Consider the following 16,264-nt stretch of genomic DNA (forward strand, 5'->3'; position numbering starts at 1 on the left):
TTTTTTGCCTTTGACAAATTTATGTCTGAATTCTAATGCTATAACCATACTATCTCTGTATGAAGACAAAGAAGTTAAAAGGTGGAGTCTTAAATATTGAACCTTATGGTTCTTTTTCACTGTATTGGGGAATTAGTTTTTTGCAGTCTGCTTTTAAAGAAGATGCATGTGTACAGTTCTGCTGAAATTGTCAGAACTCAAATAGATTCTGATATTTAACAATGTGCTTGTGTGCACTTCTGTCTTGTAGAATTTAGGTCATGGTTGTTTGTTGGTCCACTTCTAAAAATAAACAAAACATACGGATAAAACCTGACATCATTCTTTTCTGCTCTTTAGTTAAAAAAACCCAAACCAAACCAACCCACACAAATACCCTAGGCAGAAAAGAGCAACTATCCACCTGTGTCAAGAGTTGCCTGCTTTCTTTTCAGTTGTGTTTATGTAAAGTACACATGAACAGACACTTATTCACACAAATCTGGCTTTACATTCCACTGTGCAAAGAGAGATGAATTGCTGTATTCCCAGTTGAAGGCCCATTACTGTTGTAAAGTGAAGTTTAATTGCAACAGAGAATTAGTCACAGTGTGTGACAAAGCTCTTCTAGCAGATACTGCAGCCTGAGTATTACAGAATTTAGGCCTTCCACCCACTGTCAAAATGACCCTGATGCAAACTATTAGCTTCACTGCAGCTGGTATTAAAAATAGATGACGTGAACTGTTCCTGGAAAGCCTTTTTGAGAAGGCTGTGTTAGTAATGGTGGGAACTGCATTCCCCCAGCTCTGCACATGTACCTTTCCTTAAATGAACACCTGCATTACCTAACCATAAACGGAAGGATTGCATTTTTTTGCATGAATGGGAGCTGTGCCTCTAATGAAAGGCACTCACCTATAGCGTTGCATTTCCCTTGATAGTCATTTAAGGAGGGAAGCCATCCTTGTTGTCACCAGGCCACTGAACATTAACCAGCACAGATGCCCCTTAGACTCTACAGGCTCTCAAACTGTGACACCTTAAGAATAGTAATTAGCAGGCCCATTATGAAAGGCAGAGAGGTTTCATTGAGTGTCCCTGCCCTGCAGTGTTGGTAGACACAGCCAAGCAAGATTTCAACCAGCTGTGGCAGAACTGCAGAGGTGGCTGATCGACTGACCTTTGCCAATGTCTGAGATTCTATGGTCACTTTTTAGAGTGTGCTTTTCCCTTCTCTGTGTGTGACATCAGACACATGAATATCAGGGCAATGGTGGATGTGACATTAATGGTATGAACTTCAAAAGACATCAATGTGAACTCGAAATCCATCCCAAGCACATACACAGTGCTTGCACTGTAAGGATGTTGCAGCAAACAATGGTGTTGGACATTTTGAGGGACAGAACCTTTTTGGAAGATAATTTTGCATTTTACTACTAAATAGTCAGGAGACGTCATTAGAGAAAGCCACAATATGAAACTGGCAAAGGCTCATACTATCTTCAAATGAAGCTTATTGAGGGAGTAGAGCAGAAAGTACATAAATGATTGACGTGCAGAGAAATGAGACAATGGGAGGTCTCCCATGTGTGAACTCTCTGCTCAAAGGAGTTGCTTACAGTTACATCCTGATCTTGTCAAACTGATAGGACAAAGTTCGAGACATACAATCTTCAAGACAAGCATAAATGCTAGATCAGATATGATCTTTGACTTGACATTCTCATTTTCTTTGCTTAGATCCTCTTCGTTTTCTGCTTTATGTCTTAGTTTTGGACAATGCCAACACTCAATCTGTTTACCTACAGCTTGTGCATAAAGTTTTCCTTTTCCTTGAGTCACAGATGACATTTTTCTTCCTTCTTATTTCCTCTCAACAACAAGTCAATACACTGAAAATATTTCATTTCCAGTTAGCCTGGAAGCATCGACTTTTTTGGCATTTTTAGGAGAGCCCATAATATATTTGGCAGAGTAATGAAATCACAGAATAAATATAATATTTTTTTAGAGTAAATTAGACATTATAGAAGCTGTCTTCTTGCTTCATTAGATTTGGTGTTAATGTACATGCCTTTGCAGAGAGATTACTTTGATTAGTTCACCAGTTCCTGAGAGCGTATTATGAATGAATATGCAGTGTAAAGGAGAGAAAGGAAATTTTCCACTGGGAAGCAGATGCTAGTCCAAAGAGGGCTACTCATTTGGTATCCTTCCTTAGCCCTAGGACTGTGTTTCTGTGAATGCTAGGCACTTGCAAGCTAGGGAATTTATTTCTGAAAATTGGACCCTAACACTCAGATTCATGGCCAGTGGAGATGTTCTCACACGATGGTAGTTGCGTGATCCTTTATTATGGCCAATTGCTAGAGGTGATTTGGCTGCCCTGTTGTATGTGTGATAATGCAGCTTCCATGGAAGAAGAGGAATCATCCTAGAACAGTATAAGGTGTGAAGCATGAGACATCTCATTCTCTGTCCCTAGGGCATGGGGAGTCAGACAGAGACACATAGCAAATCATTCACAAAACTTTTTTCTCTCAGGTTTGCTTTGCTTTACATGCAGTGTTAAACCAGAGAGAACAGTTCAAAGTATTCCATTGAGCAATAATTGTTTTTTCTTTATAGCTAAGGCTATTTCACTTGAAGTTATCAAAACATTACACTTGTGGATCTGGAGGGAAATTTGGCCTCTCTCTCTCTCTCTCTCTCTCTCTGTGTCCCTTGTTTATTCTCTACCAAAAGCTTACCTCAGTTGTATTCCTGGGAAGCCTAATGGAGAAAACATATCAGTTTACGACCCAGGTACTTTCTTTCCAAAGGCATCAGCTCATCCTAAAGCTTTCAAACATTTCTGCCACAAGTTTTGTGTGTGAAACATGCAGAAAGTTCACCTGGCTTATGGCCCAGCTCTGAATTGCCCTCCAGTCACTTCTAGAAAAAGGAAAACCTATCCAATATTAATCTCTCGGGATTCTGTCACATTGAACTATGGGGAAAGCAACCTTCCCACCTTGAGAGTCCTGCCTTTGGCTGGATGTCAGCTACCCACCAAGCTTCTCCATCCCTCCCCTCCTCAGCAGGATGAGAGGGGAAAGGACAAAATAGGATGGAAAAAACCTGTGACTCAAGATAAAGGCAGTTTAATAAAACGAAAGAAAAGGTGTGTGTGGAAGCAGAGGAAAAGAAAAGACTTACTCTCTACTTCCCATCAGCAGGAGTTGGCCAGCGACTTCCCAGGAGGCAGGGCTTCAGTAGGCACAGCAATTATTCCAGAAGACAAACACTGAAAGAACAAATGCCCCCCACCTCTTCCTTTCTCTTAGCTTTTATTGCTGAGCAGACATCGTATGGTATGGAATATCCCTTCTGTCAGCTGGATCAGCTGTCCAGGCTATGGCCCCTGCCAAGGTCTTGCCTGCCCACAGGCAAGAGGGGAGTGTTGGAGAGACAGCATTGCTGCAGTACCAGCACTGCTCAGCCATAGCCAAAACACTGGGGTGTGAGCAGCACCTTTCTAGGTACCAACACAGCACAGCTCAGGGAGGAATGTGGAAATGTGGAAAATGAGCTCCAGCTCACCCAGACCCAAGGCAACCTCTTGCTGCTGATAATTTACTTCTGTTCACAGATTTTTATAAATTACAGGCAAAAATAGCAGAAAGACCATGGACTCTTGGACCCTTCCAGGAAACTGAGAAAATTGTCTAACAGAAAAAGGGAAAGATAATGCCTGGGTAAAATTTAATTAAAGTCCAAATGAGTATAAGATTTCTTTCACAATGATGGGAAAAGAACTCATTGTCCTGTTCTTTGGTGGGGAGCTGTGGGTGGAATTAGGTTTTAGCTCATCTACAGGAATACAGAGTGCACTGCAAGAACAGGTACTCTGCTGCCTACAAGATAAACAGACTGTTTTTGGGAAATGCCAGGAGAGTTAAAAGACCAGGGGCATAGTCAGCAAGGCATTAATGACTTTAAGACATCTTTACAAAGGCTCACCTGGGCTTCTTTAAATTATCTGAAAGATCACCTAGGTTTCCAAGGCCAGCATGAGGATAGAGGAATAGACTACTCAGAAATTGGAAAGGTAAAGTCCCACTTTTCTTTGAGTGCAGACACAGGTCTAGGGTTTGAGTTACCACAAAGGAGGCATGCACAGAACAAAGCTGTTGGGTATTGTTAATAAGTTGAGTGATTTTATTTTTTTCCCCATTGTCATGTGGGGAATGATAGTGACAATTCCTGAAAACATCTTGGGGAAGGCAATTCTCAATGCTCAAAATATGCTCTGCTTGCCCACTAGGCATGCTAGGTAATGGTATAAGTGATGGGATACAGAGAACAACTATTGATTTTTCATTTGAGTGTCCATCCATTTGCAGTGCCTGCCTTTCAAAAGGCAATATCACACTGTAAGATCTGAGTCCATAGAAGCCTTCCCTACACACCCTCCCCTGTACAGTGTGAGCCCTGGGTCTCTGGTTTAATATTGCTTCTCAGTGGCTGCAACATCTGAAAAGATGTTTGTCTCAGAAGCATTTTTAGGGCCCTATTTTTGTACTGGTACCTGCAACAAATATATCTGCTTAGATATGCAGGTAAAAACTGTTTGCTCATTTTGCACGAAACTCTGGTTTCAACCATATATGTTCTTTTTGCCTTTTAACAGCAAAGATCTGTCAGAGGGGAGCTCTCCCACTTCTTAGCTGCTCTCAGAGAGTGCACCGCAATTTTGGCACCCCAAACAACAAGGCAGGGAGAGAATTGTGTAATATATATCTTCTGTGTGCTCTATTAATCATAAAAATTAAATATAGTTCTTCGTGCCTGCAGCAACTTGGCAAGGGGACGGGAGGCAAGAAGACCCTTTGGAAATAAAATTGTTAAACTGAGTACAAAGTTCTGTGTGGCCTTTCATGGGAGCATACTCTTGGGACTACTCAAAAATCAATAGACAAAATAGAAAACAGTAAATCAAATCAACATGGTTTCTGTTGTGCTGTAGAAGTGAATAATTCACCTCATGGGTAGTTCTAATTTTGTAGGGTAGCCAAGATCTATGGTGAACAGCAAAGGCACAAACTGTAGGGCGCAGCCAGCAAGCTCTAACACTGGGCTGTTCCGCCCCACAGCAGGAGAGGGAGTGTCCCAGGGCTGGGTGAAGTACACAAGGGCCAGACCAGAAAGGATGGTTTAGAAAACTCCCGTCAAACACAAGTTTTTTTATAATATGTAGCAAAACCAAAATCTTTTCCACTGAGATGAAAAGATTCTATCAGTGACCTCTCCAACAATCTGAACGTAGCCCTGTAAATGGCATTAGGCTGCAACTCTGTGGCAAGGCACAATCCAGCAGCTGCTCTGCCTTAGTTCCTCCAGCTGTATTTCCAGCTTCCTCTTGGGGTTTATGGCTTCAAGGCCAGGTAGCTTGAAAAGGTCAGCCTACCTCTGTTCCTCTTGTTCTTCCCCACAGAATCTGAACACAAAGTAGTTCACAAAGAGCTCTCAAGACCAGCCAAGTTGGATTTGCAGTGCCTCCAAAAAAGCTTCTTAACTCTGATTTATGGACTGAACTCCCAGATTCACCCTTCTCTGTCTCCTATGGCTTACCCTCTGTGCAAAGCCTACCCTTCTCCAAGGAACTCTGGTTAGCCAAACTCTTTTCAAACAATTTCAGCTGGAAGCTTCCCTACTTCCAGTTCCCAAATAAGAGCTCTCACCTTCTTACATCTGTGAACTAAAGCCGATTGTGCTGGTGCAGTTTAGTACCTACTGTAGTCAGGGAGAAATCACATTTAAAAAACAATTGAAAAGTTGCTGTATCATTGCAGAAAAAAAGAACCTCCCCATATTTTTGTTACATACAAAACTTAAAGAAAACTTCCCTTATTACGCTCTTCCTATTAATAAACCATATGTCTATCACAGACAAGTCAGTCTACAGTGGGCTGAAATGTAGGGTCAGCACTTGGTGGTCTCCAAGCTGCTTGGTCATTTTTGCTGAAAACAGGCATTATGAAAGATTTGCTTATGCAGAGATGCAGCAGAATTGTGTGTTTCCCAGCTACAATACCACTCCAATAAGAGGAGGATTACTGACAGAGAAGGGGTAAGAAGTAAAATTGCAGAGAAATCGTATCAAGCATTTTTCCCCTGCTGAAGTGCTAGCTGCCACTAGAGGTGCACACAGTGGCCAGTGGCAGACAGCAGTGCCAGGATTTGGTCAGCAGTGGCAGAGAGCTTATACTGCTTTCAGGAAGAACTACTGGTACCGTTTGGTTTCTGATTGTTGGTTTTTTACTCCCATCTGCTTATGTGGTAGTTACTTCTGAAATAGAAAGAACTCAGTGACTCGAGCCTCTCATGGGAGGGGTTGCAGAAATATGTAAGACAGGGGACAGTCATGGAGACAGCCAGATCTTTGATGAATAGACTAAAGAAAAAGGAACAGCATAAAGCAATTTGTACCCACACACAGCAATCAAAATGAAAACACTGACATTTGAGAAATAATAGTTCACAATAACAAGAGGGTAAACAAATCGTGGTGTCATTGAATATTAAAGAACTATCGTCTTCCTCCTTAGATAACAGCACTGTTGTCCACAAATGATCTGCAGAGAATACATATGCTGCCCTGATGTCTCTACAATTATTTTTTCTGGCACATACTGTCTGTCTTACAACATCCCTGTGAAAAAAATTCTATCATTTCTAGAAATAACATCAGTGGTTATGTATGGGGAAAAATGCAAACCACAATTGTCAAGCCACTGGTGAGAGAAAATTCTGTTGCTGCACTAATAAGCAGGTGTCTTAACTCTCAGCAACTCCCAGCCATTGCAGCTGCCCTGTTTTGCTGTTCTAGACTGCACTGTGCTTTCAGGAATTGGGGCAGGACGAGAAGGAAGACCACTCACTAACATCACCAAATTTTCAAAATCTTGTATTTGAATTGTTTCTAAAAACAGCCTGCAGACTGAGTGAAAATTAAAATTGCCAGGGAATATTTTAGCTGAGTCTGTACAAGATTTCAGTGTTGTACACAAAACAAAAGGGCCAGCAGTAGCCTGCACCAAATTCTGCTTCAGTTGCAACAGTGTTCAAGATTTGGGCAGGATTCTATAATGGCCACTGAGAACAGAGACATTATGAGGAGTTTGTCCCTGCTGCAACTTGAAACTTCACACAAAGTCTGAAATCAAAGAGACCTAATGCTTAGGCTAGAGCAGAATCCAGTGCAGATCTACTATCAGAGCTTCTCAGTGTACAGAAGTGTAAAGCCATATGCCTGTTTCTTTATAAACTCTTCTGCCAGGGCTGTCATCCAGCCTGTTATCACCGTGGACTCTGATTTCCCAAGTGTCCACATGAGGCCTCTAAATGAACAGATCCTTCTTTGTTTAGCTCTGTGGTGTGACGTTTATTAATACCTACTCTGCTAAATGCCTCCTCTGGATCCTCAGTGACTTCTAGTTCAGTTGCCATGACATCCTTTTACTCCAACCTTAATTAATGGAAAGTACAGGACAGTTATCACAAGGTTGCAGACAGGATACAAGTGTGCAAGTGAGACTGTGTTCAACTTAGTCTAAGCCCTTTTCATTTTGATCCTATCCTCTCCCAGCTCCTTTCTTTAACTGTTGTTGCCCTGCATCCCTTTCTTTGACATCTCTCCACCTTTCTTTTATCTCAAATCAGATACATATTCTGGTTTTCACTCTTTATCTTCAGCTTAGCTATCATCTTTCAGACAGCTCTGGCTTGCCAGCTCTCTCATCCTGTCAGCCAGTGATGCCCATTTCCATCATTCCCTGAACACAGTTTCTGCCATGCATGATCTGCTTGTCTCCATGCAGTTCTGCATGCTGGTGGCAGTGGCAGTGAGAGACATTGATAATAGCTGGGCTGCAGGCACACACAACCTGCTGGCCATATTGACACCACCAACATATATTGTCCGATTTTATCTGCCCCTTTCCTACCAGTACACCTCCATTTCTTGTCTCCTTGTACTTGATAACAAGCTCTTTGGAGCAGAGACTTTTTATTCTATGCTGGGATCATGTTTGGACTTGCTTTACATTTCTAAGCATCAGAATAATGCAAATGTAGTGGACTTCCATTTTCTGGCAATGCCGTGAATTCACTTAACAAATATACTCTGCTTAATTTTTTTGGTGATGAACTTGTGAATAATTCAGTATGACTACAAGAAAATGTCAGTGTTCTGTTTTAATCAAAACGTGGACAGCTGAAAATGGTTTTCAGAGTTTAAAAAGCAGAAGAGTAAGCCTTCTGAGTAAACAAACATCTCAAAAGCAAACCTGTATGAAGTGATAAACACTGGCACTGATCCTCAAAGTCAAGCTACAATTTCTCACTTTAGTTTTATGATTCTGCCTACTCCCTTCAGAACTAGCATTCCTGCTCATGACTTGCAGATGATGTTGCAAACCACAAAAACATAATTGGGTGATAATTTTGCTGCACAGCAGACAAACACAGACAAACATGTCATCTCTACTTACTGTAAGAATTTTTCACTGAAATAATATCCTGAAATTCATATATGTGATTGGGAAAGCTGGGCACTGCACTCTTCCTGCTCTTTCAGATGGCTACAAATGTGCTTGAAAAAAGAAAACACATTAACAACATACAGCCTTGAATATAGACTTGAGTCCCCAGGACACTTGAGCAATTTTGCACACCACCATAGAGTTTCCTTCTTGTACAAACTGAAAGTTAAGGATGTCACCAGTAGGGAGTGACTGACATCTCCCTGTGTAATAAACAGGTGGATTCATGGTGAGGAACATCAGATTTAGACAGGCCTTATCTCACTCCCGAGTGAATGACTCAGGTACTTCTTTTCCTAGGGAGAAAAATTAATGTGCTCTTTTCTAAGCAGAGTTTCAGTAATGGGACTTAAGACCACAGAACACCTCAACAAAAAATGGACATTGAGAGGCATTTCTCCCTGATCACAAAAATATTTTCTTTGTGTGTTTCTACCCCTTCTTGCAGGTTCAGTTACATAATGTAATTTAATAATTATTCTGACTCTCTTTTTCCCCCCACCAAATCAAAACTCTATCCAGACAAAAAGTTAAGCCTTTGCCCTTAATACAGATACATTTTACATACAAATGCATTGCTGCTGCCTTTGACTCAGGAGGTGAAAATGCTACTTTTTTAGTGTTCATTTACAGTAACTAATTGTCAGGGAGAAGAGGTAAACAAAATAAAGTCACTTCTGTCTTCACAAATTTAAATGAAGCTCAACACATCCTAACCATGCAATCAGTACAAACTCCTGCTATTATATTCCTGACTATGGACATACTTAAAAGCCCACAAAGTCTCTTTGTTTTCAAATTCATTGACTTGTGGCACAATTACTTCCTTGGATTTCTTTTAGAGTGAGAGAGCAGGGCTGTTTGTCTCACAGTTCACAGAGAAACATCCTTGGGCAGTAATTGGAACTTGTTACCATCATTAGAAAACTGCAGAGATCTCAGCCTGCTCTAGTATATTGCAGACAGCAAGTAAATAGTGATAATAGTTGGTTACTCCATGAACAAAAAAACCTCATGGGAGCATTCTTATGTTCAATACCAAAGAAACTCAGACCTATTTTCTGAGCATGAACAGTGGAGTATGAGAATGGCCATTCTGAGTTAGTCCAAAGGTGTGTCAAATCCCACATCCAGTGACTGAAAGCAGCGTGTCAGGAAGGTGTGCAAGAATATGGTGAGATTTCCCTAAAATACTCTTTCAGCCTCAAACAGCATGCAGCTCAGCAAGTCCGTGCTTCTCAACCCATATTTCAGTGATCTAAATCAAACATTGATAGGGCTTTTGTGGGTTCGTAAAAGGATTCAGGATGTAGGTAGGAACGTAGTTTCAATTGTCAGGGTAAAAGTCTGAGAAAAGAAAGGCTGCAGTCTGAACCATGGAGTTATTTTGGTCCAAGCTAAATTGCTCTTTAGCTTGAGCACAAGCACAGAAATCTGAAAGCTAACACAGCCTCTCTCGGAAAGCTTTGTATAATTTAAAACACAGTCATACTACAAAACCAGTTTTCAGCCCAGCTTAGCAATTCTCTTTATGATATGCAAGTACCTTTCAAAAGAGTTGCCAGAATGAACCAGCTGAGACCCAAGCTCACTTTCCTTCCTTTCTTCTAATTATTGGAAAAGAAATTATTCCTCTTAAAATGAATTCTTGCTTCACCAATTTTAATGAAACATTTTATTTTTTTTAATATCCCAGATAGTCTTTTTAAAAGCTCATCTTTTCAAGGTTTGATGATCAGATCTGAGATTCACATTCCAGAGAAGTGCCTGCAACTGAAGCACCCAGACTATCTGAAGATTAAGGAACATGGGTTTTGTGTAAGAACTAGGTCTAAGAATGGAGAAGCTGAATAGAACTAAAAATCTAGCACAGTAATGCAACATAAACAGTCACTATGCTGGGAATAGTTTCTAATCACTGCTGTTTCTCAGGCTTTCCTTGTACTTTTATGGTGCTTCTGAATGTCTTACTTTTACTGCTTATTAGACATTATAGCAGTAAAAGACCCATCATGATTCACTGAGCATGGAAAAATAATGAAGGGGAGACTATTAAAAAACTGTTCTTCATTCTCCAAGTTTTCTACTGGGACGAGGTTCTTAATTTTTGGTAGCCAGTAGAGTTATGGATATATGAGAAGCATCCACTCATAGGGAGATGATTGTTTTAGTACTTTAATGATCATCTGTGCATGTGCATTTTGGAGCCCTGGTTCTAGAACTTCACCTATATATTTATTGTGAGGTCACTTAATGTACTCTTATGAAAGTACATATGTAGGCGTCAAAGATGCTGGTGATCTTTTGTGCAGGGTACTTATCCAACTAAACTCTGAGGAATAATTTGCAATTTGCTTTCTTAGAATTGTATGAGGCAGAAGATTGACACTGTTTAAATTCAGGATACAACCTATTTATTTACCAAAAGATATAAACTATTCAGTTTATTTAAATTAATTTTAATCTTTTTACTTCACAGAAAGGAAAACTTTTTAAACCACTTGTCTCCAGCTGAGGAACTTTCTGCTCCACTACATACAGAGTGTGTCACTCTGTCTCTTTGCAGAAAAATAATGGTTATTAGGTGACAGGTCTAACAGAAAACCACCACCCAGACACATGAAACCAAGTACATTTAAAACTTCTATAACTCCTCTTTTACAATCACCTGCACTTTTATATGAAAGTCCCAAGTCTTAATTTACACAGGCATGTGATGCTTGTGTTTCTGTCCCGCAGCTGATGGAGGTGATACATTCTCAAGGCTGAGAATTAACTTGACTGAATCTCACAGACATTTGATAACCTGGTATTGAGTATGATTTCCCCAAAATGCCATTTAAGTACTTAAAAACTCCTGACTTTGAAATATGGTGTAGATTATCAGTGCTGACAGCGAAATATGAAGTCAAATTATTATAGCCATGCAACAGAAATAGTGAGGGACTTAAAGTGCAGGTGATGAGCTATACACTCTACTAAAGAGTAAAATGTCTGTAGTCTACAGGGACATAAGCGATCAGGGAGCTGCAGAACAGCACGCATAAAAGAGCCAAAGATACGTAACTTGTACTGAGCAGAGGTGCTAATGACTAAAGTTTAGGTATTCAACATATAAAGTAATTCAAAAGTGCAAACTAAATGTTATCTAGAAGAACACATACAGTGTAATAAGTTACTAGTTAAACAGATAAAAGGAGTCAAAGTTCATAATCTTTGAATTTAAGAGACTGGAGAGCTGGATCTGGGTTTATGGGGCTTGGTCACAAACCCAAAGTGCACTGTATTGCCCTGCATGAATCGTGTGAAATCCAGCACCAAGTTATCCATACACCTGGGCACTACAGAGAATCTGGAACCTGGGAGTGGTGTGATAAGGAGCTGCTTCAATGACTGAAGAGCCTGCACAGTGCCAGCAGCTGCCCGTGATCCCTGGGGAGCAGGAGGAGCCATGGGCACAGTCAGGCTCTGGAAGGAGCAACACACATGAAACACCATCCTCTTAACATTGAAAAAAATCCACTGCTGCACGTTCATGAGTTTCCCATTTCTGTACTACTTTATACTTTCCAAAGTTTAGAGCAAATTTCTCTTACAGAGAAGGTAGATGGAAAGCACCTAACATTTAACAAAGTATTAGAAAAAACATAAAGGGGACAGAAAAGAGCAAAGGAAGGGGTCAGCAAGGAATCGACCAAAGCCAGCAGTAAGGTACCATTCATCTAACAGAGGTGCCAATCCTTTACTCTCTAGGAACAGAAATAAATCTGCTTTCAGCATTAATCAATAATGCCTGAAATCAATAATACATAGCAGACTAATGGAACTGAAAGGTCATTAGTGGCATGGAAAGCTTACTTACTAAAAGCAACCTGCATAAACACTGACATAAGCACTAGTCAGAGAATGGACAACCTTGCCTGTAAACCCCATATTATATCTTCAAGTGATATGAAAAGCAAATTCTGGGGTTTGGGGGGGGTTTTTTTGCATGAAAAGAACTGTCAAAATAAGTCTCTTGATAGGTCCCTTTCAGTATTTTTTGCCTGAAGCTTCTAAACTAAAAATATCTTTGTTTCAAAAAGCTTATGAGAGGATATTCAGGGTTTTTTTCAGGTTACACCAGTGAAAAATATCTAATTGAACTGTTTTTTCTTAAGGGACAACAATTTAGGAACAGTTTACTAAAGCACTAACTAGCACCAGAAGTTAATATGGGAAGTAATGAAATACAGTAACTGTGCCATGTTGCTATCTTCCCCTTTAGCTATGTGAAAAGCAAAATACTTTTATCTATTTTATCTACAAGAAAAGGCTGTTCCATTACAGGAATGTTTTGTCGTAGAGTTTTTCTTACTCTTGACATAGAAAGAAAAGAACTGCAAGTGCTGTTATAAGACTAATAATTCAAATGTATCTTGTATAAGGAACACTCAGTGACACAAAATATGTTATTCCTAATAATGTTTCTGACATAATATTTATGTGAGACGATTATAAATTTGTAAAACAAGTCTGTCACAGGAATGATCTGTGCAAAAAAGGGACTCCTCTGAAGAGCAGCTGTACTCAGACGAATGGCCTTTGAATGTCCAAAGCCAATGGAGAAGGTCTCTTGCAGGTTTTGCTCACCAAAAGATTGATATCCCTAATAATGAATAGCACACAAAGAGAAAGGGAAGAGGTATCTTTCTCACTGCCACCAGCCACAAAGGAGGAAAACCGAAGATAGTTTTCTGGAAAAAATGAATTCTGAAATTCTGTATCAAATATATTTTTAAAGCAACCAGCAGACATTTGAGACTTCCAAAATTTAATGCAAATGCTGGTCATGTTACTTCCCTCCTCCTTCTAAAGATTTATTATGGCCCCACTACTAGTTTACTTCCCTTTGTTTTATCCCTTTGGTCCTTTCTTTTTGTGCCTAAAAGTTATCATTTCCTTGGAAGGCAAGTTAAAAACTAAACTATCTGGAAAAAGCAAATTAGGTTAAATCACAGCTAATGCAAATTCTATTAACAAAACTATTTTCAAAAACTAGGCAAGTTATAGATGAAAAGGTATAAAATAAGATTGCAGAAGGTCTGTAAGAACCAGTGTGATAGCTTAATATAACTGGGATCACTTAACCTCTATCAAACCTAATAATGTTATAAAGCTTATGGTAACTGAAACTAAAGCATATGCTAACTCATTGTCATAGGTTAGCTAGCTTGATTTTAATTTTATGTGTGTGGTAGATTAAGGCATAGCCAGTTTTAACAGCCCCTTTGTTGGCCAGGAAAGTAAATATTAATATGCTCATTTCACTAATGAACATAGAGCCTCGCTAAACAAGTGAATAATTAACAGCACTCAATCCCTACAGGTCTGACCAGAGCCCACTTAATGCTGTCCCTGCTCAGCTCCGTGGGGTGCCGCGTGCCCCCACAGAAGCACGGGTGGGTTCAGTGTTACAGTCAGTAGCAAAGAGCCGAGAAGGGCATTTGCGTGCGTTCTGGCAGGAGCATTTATTGCTCCTACACGGTCGGACGTTGCAGAGGCAAATGTGAACATGATCCCCGAGCTCACAGTTTTATCCGGGGGCGGGGAAAAGGCGGGACTAGGGAACGGGGACCAATGGGGAACTCTGGGGGAGTGACAAGGGGGAGTAGAAGCTGACAGCCAACCGGGAAATCCAAACTGGGACAGATTAACATAACAGAACAAGCATCCTAGGAGAAGCCTTTTTGGTCACCCTAACATGAAGTGGTCCTTGTGGTACTAGGGACTTGTCTTACCGAAAACTGTCTGTCCCTTGTAATGTATGTTCACCGGCCACCACACCCACTTGTGTTAGACTAAGGCACACTCTGGTAAAAGCAAAACTTCGAGGTGACTTCTCAGTCCAAAGAGCTCCAGCCACCCCTGAACATATGTTAAATCCCACCATAGCAGACATCGGAGGGGTTGGGTTCTTTCAGGAGTTTGTATACGAAGAGAAGAATAACTTGGTACAGTACTGCACACACACCAATCTACCAGTGCAGAAGATGGCATCCTAGGGGTTGGAGTCCTGCTGAAAAGAAATTGAGTGTAACTGGAAGAATTTAACAGTAAAATGGCCTCCTAATATTACACTTGTTACTTTTTAAATAGTGTTTTGTGAAAGCTTGATAGTTCAAGCAATAGTTCATTTACCCAGCTTACACTGTTCTTGTTCCACTATAAATATTGCCTTAGTGATGAAGTATTTCTTTTGTCACCTTTTTCACCTTACTCTGTTCTTCTCATACCAATGAGCTTTTCTTTTTCCTCTCACCCTTCATTCCTTTCCATTTTCCCAAGCTGTATCTCTCATTCATTCCATTCTCTTACTTATCCTTTTTTTCATTTCAACATCTTTTAGTCTTTGCGGAAGAACAGTTAGTTTTGTAAGAAAATGGAAAAGCACAAAAGTAAGCTATTTTTCTTAACAGGGAACCATACCTACAGCAAACTAATGTGGGATAGTTATTGCTTGGAACATCAGCCAGTCCCACTCTAATTCTGTGTCCAAGAGCTCTTTGCACACCCAGCAGGCTAACAAAGACACAGACTTTTTAACAAGACCTTTAAAAAGCTTTCACTTAAATATTTGGTGCAGACTTAGAGGCATTTGTTTTTTTGATAATGAAGGCAGCCTCCTTTGAGGAGAATGACATTACTTAATTATAAGATGAAAACAAGAAAATGTGGCTTTCTTCCCCCAGAGTAAAGATACACTCCTGCATGTTGCTGCATATAATGCACTAGTTGAATTAATATAATTTGGAAAAGCCTGTGCATATTCTGAAAAATAATCAGCAGTTTGAAAGAAGTCCATGCCCTGTACTATCAGAATATCGTTATATAGAATTTATTTTATAGATACAGCTGTTTTGTTAAATAGGTGTTAACCTGGTTATTTGTAAATTAGTTCAAGAACAGCATACTTCTGCTTTTAGAAGCTAGACAAGGAGAGTAGGAATATTTTCTTTAAACCAATAGCGTTAAGGTGAGCTTGTTGAAGTACTATAGAATCTGTTTTACAATCTAATACAGTCTATTGAACACTAAACAAGGAAACTAGGATTTGTTCCTTCGTTTGATTACACTGTTCCAGCAAATACAATCACAGAAAGATTAACTACCTTCTGAGATAAGACACAGGGCCCAGCCAGAGGCAGCTGTTCAAGTTTCATATCTTCACAAGCAATTAACTGTGTCCAAGTAGTGTCTTATACAGAAGGGATAGGCAAGAGCTTGGTCTGCATGAAGAGAGCTAATTTTGATTTCCTTGAGTACAGTTTCATTTGAATAGCTAGTGATTTTTAATGTGACTGCATTGCCAAGCATAATACCTTTACTTACAACCTATTTTATTACATGACAAAACTACAGGGCCTTTTTTCCATCTTCTGCAGTAGGATACCCAGTGTATATTTGTTGCATTATAGCAAACATCTGGGGTTTTTAAAGTGAAATGATAGCTCCAACTAAGAAAGGCTTTCTGATAATAATACAGCAAAAAGCATTTTAACAAAGACCTCTTTCTTGATTATCAGTTGTGATGAAAGACATAAAAGAGCCTTCTGTAAAGGGAGAAAAGTAACCTTCTCTGGTTGAACTTGTCTTTTACCTTAACAGAACCTGTAGAGGTCCAAGTTTCTCAAACCTCTCTCCCTTGGTTCTGC

At 39.9% G+C, this 16,264-nt stretch overlaps 1 long non-coding RNA gene across 1 annotated transcript in view; it reads left to right on the plus strand.

Annotated features, from left to right (window-relative positions):
• LOC116447694 overlaps window positions 1-16,264 on the plus strand; it is a 70,482-nt gene that overhangs the window by 36,240 nt on the left and 17,978 nt on the right. The window lies entirely within an intron of this gene.

This window comes from Corvus moneduloides, chromosome 8 (genome assembly GCF_009650955.1).
Source record: "Corvus moneduloides isolate bCorMon1 chromosome 8, bCorMon1.pri, whole genome shotgun sequence".
Taxonomy (NCBI): Eukaryota; Metazoa; Chordata; class Aves; order Passeriformes; family Corvidae; genus Corvus; species Corvus moneduloides.